The 5,828-nt window shown below is 47.5% G+C and overlaps 1 long non-coding RNA gene across 1 annotated transcript in view; it reads right to left on the minus strand.

Moving 5' to 3' along the window:
• LOC117883141 overlaps positions 1-5,457 on the minus strand; it is a 33,647-nt gene extending 28,190 nt beyond the window's left edge. Inside the window, exon 1 of the long non-coding RNA XR_004647191.1 lies at positions 5,274-5,457. This is a non-coding gene — a long non-coding RNA (uncharacterized LOC117883141). The remainder of the gene's footprint in view (positions 1-5,273) is intronic.
• Positions 5,458-5,828: the final 371 nt, after the last annotated feature.

Raw genomic sequence — 5,828 nt, forward strand, 5'->3', positions numbered from 1 at the left:
GGCGGCGCAGGGTCTGGAGGCACGGGGCTGCCCGAAGCCGGTAGCGTTCAGGCAGCCCGGCTCTTAAACAGAGCCGCCATTTTCCCGGACGTGTTCTGCTTTTTGGCAATTCCCCCCGGACGGGGGTTTGAGTGCCGAAAAGCTGGACATGTCCGGGAAAAAGAGGACGTATGGTAACCCTAGTGTATAGGAACTTTTATAGTTTTAAATGTGTTTTCTATGTAATGCTTTCACCTTAAGAATAAATGTACTTGCCTATAAAGAGCTGTGTGGTAACTTATAACTGCTGGCAATCCCACTGTTCAGAGCTCTCAGAGAGAAAGCTAAGTGCAGACACTTGACATTTGGGCAGACTGGCTTGCTGGGGATATCACAGTGTAGGCAGAGAACTCTACACCCGGGAAAAAACCAGGCCAGGAGGTAGATAGACAAGGGTCTCTACCCAAGAAATGTGACAGCTCAGGAGCCAGGAGCCTGTCTGTTCTGTGCAATCAAAAAGGTATCTCTACAGTACCTTCCACAAACGTTGTGGTGGGATTAGGCAAATTCACCTCTGCTCTAGTTGGAGAGCTCTTCTCATAAACATAGGACTGGGAGGGACCTCCTGGGTCATTGAGTCCCATCTCCTGCTATCGCAGACAACCAGTCATATAACCTCATTCAATAAAAAGTTCCTTATTTATGTATCTTCATGTTGATCTTTGACCAAATTGAATAATCTGGACTGGGTCACATTCTTCTGTTTGGGCATGGAATTGAGACTGTAGAACTGAATCAAGCAAAGGTTCATCCAGTTCCCCTGTGTATACCCAGCTATCCAACTTGACACCCTAACTCTTCTGTGCTATCAGTGTGAGAGACTTCATTGATAAAATTGGTTCTGTAGAGACTTAGCACATAAAGTCCACAGGCCGCTCCCCCAGAGATACCTGTGAAAATCAGCCTGGAGGGAGGAAATCTCCACTAAGATTCAGAGTTTTACCAAATTATTCTTTGGGGGAAGTGGGATTTGCCCCCCTACACATTCTTCACCCGTGATCATGCAGCTCTGCTCCCACCCCATCCCCAGGATCCAGATAGCTATCAGGCCCTTTCTCTCTGCATTGAGTCTGGAGCCCCTTGCTTCCCCTCCCTGCTTCCTGGCAGCACTGTTGTTTGAGTCAGTGCTAGGGTGACCAGATGTCTCGATTTTATCGGGACTGTCCCGATATTTCCTTGTTTGTCCCGCATCTCGACCGACGTGCGGTCGGGACGTGGGACAAACAAGGAAGTGCTCCAGCCCCGGAAGGGCCCCCCCCCCCCCCCCCCTGCCCCGACTCCACCCCCTCCTCCCCCATTGGCTCCCTCCCCGAATCCCCGCCTCTTCCCCAGGCTCACCCTTCCTCCTCCCTCCGCAAGCGCTGGAGGGAGGCCCGGGAGATGCAGGGGAAGCCCGGGGCCGGGGTGAGTAAGAGTCCGGCCTGGCCCCGAGCAGGCAGGACTCAGTCGGGCAGTAGGGAGAGGAGGGGGGCGGCCCACGTGGTGCCAGGAGGCGGCTGTTCTCACCCCCCCCGGGCAGCGGGACTCGGGAGCAGCCGCTGCTGCAGCTCCCACTGCCGCGGGGGGAGGAAGCGGCTGATGGCCAAGCTCGGCGGCTGCGGCTCTGGCGCCCGGGCCCGAACCCCCCGAGCCTGGGCCTGCTGCGGGGATCCAGCAGCGCCCACGCTGCGCCCAGCCCAGCCCAGCCCCTGGCCAGTCGCGTCTGGGCTGCTGCCCAGCTGGTGCTATCGTGCAGTGGCCCTGGGGCGGAGGCATCGGCAGCCCAGCCCCGTTCGTTCCCCTGCGGGACCCGAGCAGCTCCAATGGGCTCAACACTGCGCCAGACCCTCAGTGGGTGTAAATTAGTGGAATCCCTTTGACGCCTTCGGAGTTATGCCAGTTTGCACCAGGTGAGGATGGGGCCCTCAATTTTATTTTATATGTGTGCTTATTTTAAAAGGCTATTGACGGGATCAGGCTCCTAGTTATTGGTCCAGATGTTATACCAATAGAATAAAAACCAGCAGGATCTTATTAAGATGGATAAGGCAAAGATGCCACATTTACTGTAAATATAATAAAGCAAAAGATAAAAGTAAACAACCTTGTTTGACTACTTATTCCTATCACTACTTATTCCTTACACACACACACACACACACACACACACACACACACACACACACATATATATATATATATATATATATATTCATTCACAGAATCATTCATTCAAGTTCTATATAGGTGTTATAGTTACCAGCCTAGAAATTGCTCATGCCAAGTTACTGGCCAGGTATCTTGGTCATGAGGATGGAGCCAAGTCCATGTCAGGTGCACCTGATGCTCCTGGAGATTGGCAGCAGAAACAGGGACTCAAAGTCCTCAGTCTTTAGAGTCCATTCTTATAGGAATTAATTCCTATGTTAGTCTATGGGAACTGTTTCATCCTGCTGTTGCTGACTCAAACAGCAGATGGCACATTCCTGGTGGCTCCACACTGTCCAAAGTGGCACATTCCTGGTGGCTCCACACTGTCCACAGTTTGTGTTTCTCATCCTTCCAGGTGATGGGGTGGATCCCAGTTTACCCTCCGGGGATTGTCTGGTGGTCCACTTGACACTGTCTTCGGCCGATGGATACTCCCTTTTTAGGCTGGCACCTCCCTAACCATTCATGTACATCAAGCATTCATCAACAGACATTCCATATCTTAACCATATTTTAATTTACTGTCTTCACCACTTTCGGGGTGTGTGCTAATTCATTTGAGACTCCCGGCCCTTTAATCACAGAGGGTGGGGTTCTGTTCCTAGGAGCCGTTGCTGTTACAATGAAGTGAAAGTCACTTAACGGCTTATAGCGTTTGTTTACACTGTATCAATTACTTCAAGAACAAAGTCAATTAACTTGTTTGTAAGTTTTACATAGTAATAAAGTATCTTTCACAGGACAGATACAATCAATGGTTTCTACAGACAGTAGCTTACAATTTTTAACAGAAGACCCAAGAGATTTTTGTACTTGATGAAACTGTTGGATTTTAAAGTGTGGGGGACAAATTATGGGGGAGGGGAACTGTCACTTGGGGGAATCACTGTTAGTACCTTCTTTAATATCCCTACACCACAAATTTATTTGCTGGGACAAGACAAGGACAAATAGCTAAGAACTTCTGCTGCTTTGTTCAAAGGTAGAATGAGCTGGAGCACAAGGATAGTTGGTCTGTACAAAACTATACCCCAATCCTGATAAGTCTTACACAAGTGTTCAATTTATATGCATGCAAATTGAATTCAGTGGGACTATTCACATGCCTAATCTTAAACCCAAGCATAAGTCTTTGCAGGATCAGCACCTAAAACAGCAGAGAGATGTTTTGATATCAGTGTTATGCTTGTTGCTGAAAGCACCTGTTTAAAATGCCACACAACTAGTGTGCTGTGTATGGGAGTCTATGATGGACCTTGGATATTACAGCCATAAAAGCTGCACATAATTAACCAGTTTATCTTATCTTGTGCTAAACTGAATACTAATGTTCATTATGTTCATGTACTATAATAATAATAATAAATCACTGAGACTATAATAATCAATACTTCTCTTCGAGACAAAGGATGGCTCCCAACTCAAATATTTTGCTTTCTTTCTATGCACAAATCTCTCATTGCTACCACCGGGAGATCCAGGCATATGTGAAGAACCTGTTAGATATTTTTAAAAGTTACTAAAATTACTAAAAATGATCCAATGGAAATAATTTACTTGGAATTTCAAAACACTCTTTATATGTTCCAACCTACTATTCAAGGCTATTAAGGAAATTAAGTAACCAAGGAGTAAGGGGCAAAGTCTTGTTTTGGTTTAAAAGCTAATCAGGTGCCAGGAAATAGAATTATCATAAACCGATGCCCCTGGGAATAGAAGGATTGTGTGTGAATCTGAATGACTTTAAGTGCACTAGGGGATTGGGCAGCACAATCCCAGTTTAAATTCAACCTGGATGCAGTAAAGTAATGAATCAATTAACACCAGCTGAGGATCTGGCCATCAGTGTTCCACAATATAAACGTTTAATTTGGGTCGACTACATACCCTCTGGATACAAAACAGCTGTTTTGGGGCCAAGTGTATTCAGGATGAAAGCATGTATCCATGATATCATCTGTGCCAGGGGATTTGATTTTGGCCATTGTTTCCACAGCCATAGGGGGTTCTACTAATGATCCCCTTCTTCCCTGCCTGAAAATTCCTAGCAAGCCAGACCCTCTGCTGGAGTACATAGACACAACTCTATTGAAGTCAACAAGGTTTCCTGCATTTACACTAGCTGAGCATCTGGCTTATACGTTAAATATCTAATGTTTTCCTTTCCAGCTAATAGAATGTCAGGGATCTCAGGAGGTCACTTAGTCCAACCCCCTGCTCAAAGCAAGACCAATCCCCAGACAGATTTTTGCCCCAGATCCCTAAATGGCCCCCATCAAGGATTGAGCTCACAACCCTAGGTTTAGCAAGCCAATGCTCAAACCACTGAGCTATCCCTCCCCAGCCTTAGTGAGCATCCCTACGAAGCATCCTAAAAAATGCCACACCATGAACTGTCACAGCAAACAGCATTAGCTCATAAAGCAGAGTAAGAAAAATGCTCCACTTCAAGGCCTTGGCATGTCTTTCACCCTTGCTGGAAAATCATGCAGATCTGAATTCCCCCCTGCCCCCGCCCACTCCTTTGAAAACCCCAGGACTTCTGATGCAGCAGCATTAAGGCAACAGCAGCAAGTTTTTCCATCCCACTGTTGTCACAGGATCCAAACGTCTTTTAAAAAAATTAGAATTTTTCATGATTTTTTGGTGCATTTTTCAACCAGGTCTAACCCTAAATGTGCTACAGGCCAGGCCGTGAAAGGCCTGGGGACACAGGGAACAACAGGCACACATTCAGTTCACCGGGGAATGAACAAAAAGAGGGTCCAGCACAAATATATGCCCAGCTGTAGGAATGAGCTGGGAAAACAGGCACGGGTTGGAAATAAACCTCTTCTATGTGTAGCAAGGGTTAAAAATGTTTTTAAAGAGAGAGAGAGAGAGAGAGAGAGAGAGAGAGAGAGAGAGAGAGAGAGGAAAGACTCATAAATACCCAGGGAAAACATCCTAAGTGTTGATCAAGTGTCTGTCAGTCACTGTGTGGCATTGGCCAAGTCACTTACACTATCATTTTCAAATTTCAGCGCGTAAGGCTAGGCACCTACCTCTGTCTTTAGACACTGTAACGGGGAGTGCTGAGCTAGGAGCTGACCCGGCTGCCTGTCACTCAAATCCCCAGGTGTACGTTAACTAGGAACTGACTGGAAGACAGGCAGTTGGCCAAGGGTGCCAATTAACTGAGTAGAGATATAGCTGGGGGCTGATAGGGCAGAAGTAGTTCCAGCAGCCAGGACTGTATTGGCAAACCAGAGGGCAGTGCTGGGGAGGAGAGGAGGGAGCCTGAAGGAAGGCAGGGCTGGCTGGTGTCAATAATGATGCTGTGCCCTTTTCCCAAAGCAAGGGGGGGAAACTGGCTTGTAACTAGTATGTATATAACACTGCAGGCTGCGGCCTGTGGAAGGGATGTAATAAAGCACAATGGTGGTGAAGTACACCTGGTGGTGTGGTGGTCAGTAACTGAGGCTGGAAAAGACTCTCAGGGGACTTCCCCCAAACAAGCACCTGCATGAAAATGCCTTGGTTTGCGGAGGTGCCGGTCGCCCACAGCTCCCATGGAGGGCACTCCGTTTTTTCACACTCTCACAAGAGGGGAGTATGGG

Source organism: Trachemys scripta, chromosome 9 (assembly GCF_013100865.1).
Source record: "Trachemys scripta elegans isolate TJP31775 chromosome 9, CAS_Tse_1.0, whole genome shotgun sequence".
In the NCBI taxonomy this organism is placed as follows: Eukaryota; Metazoa; Chordata; order Testudines; family Emydidae; genus Trachemys; species Trachemys scripta.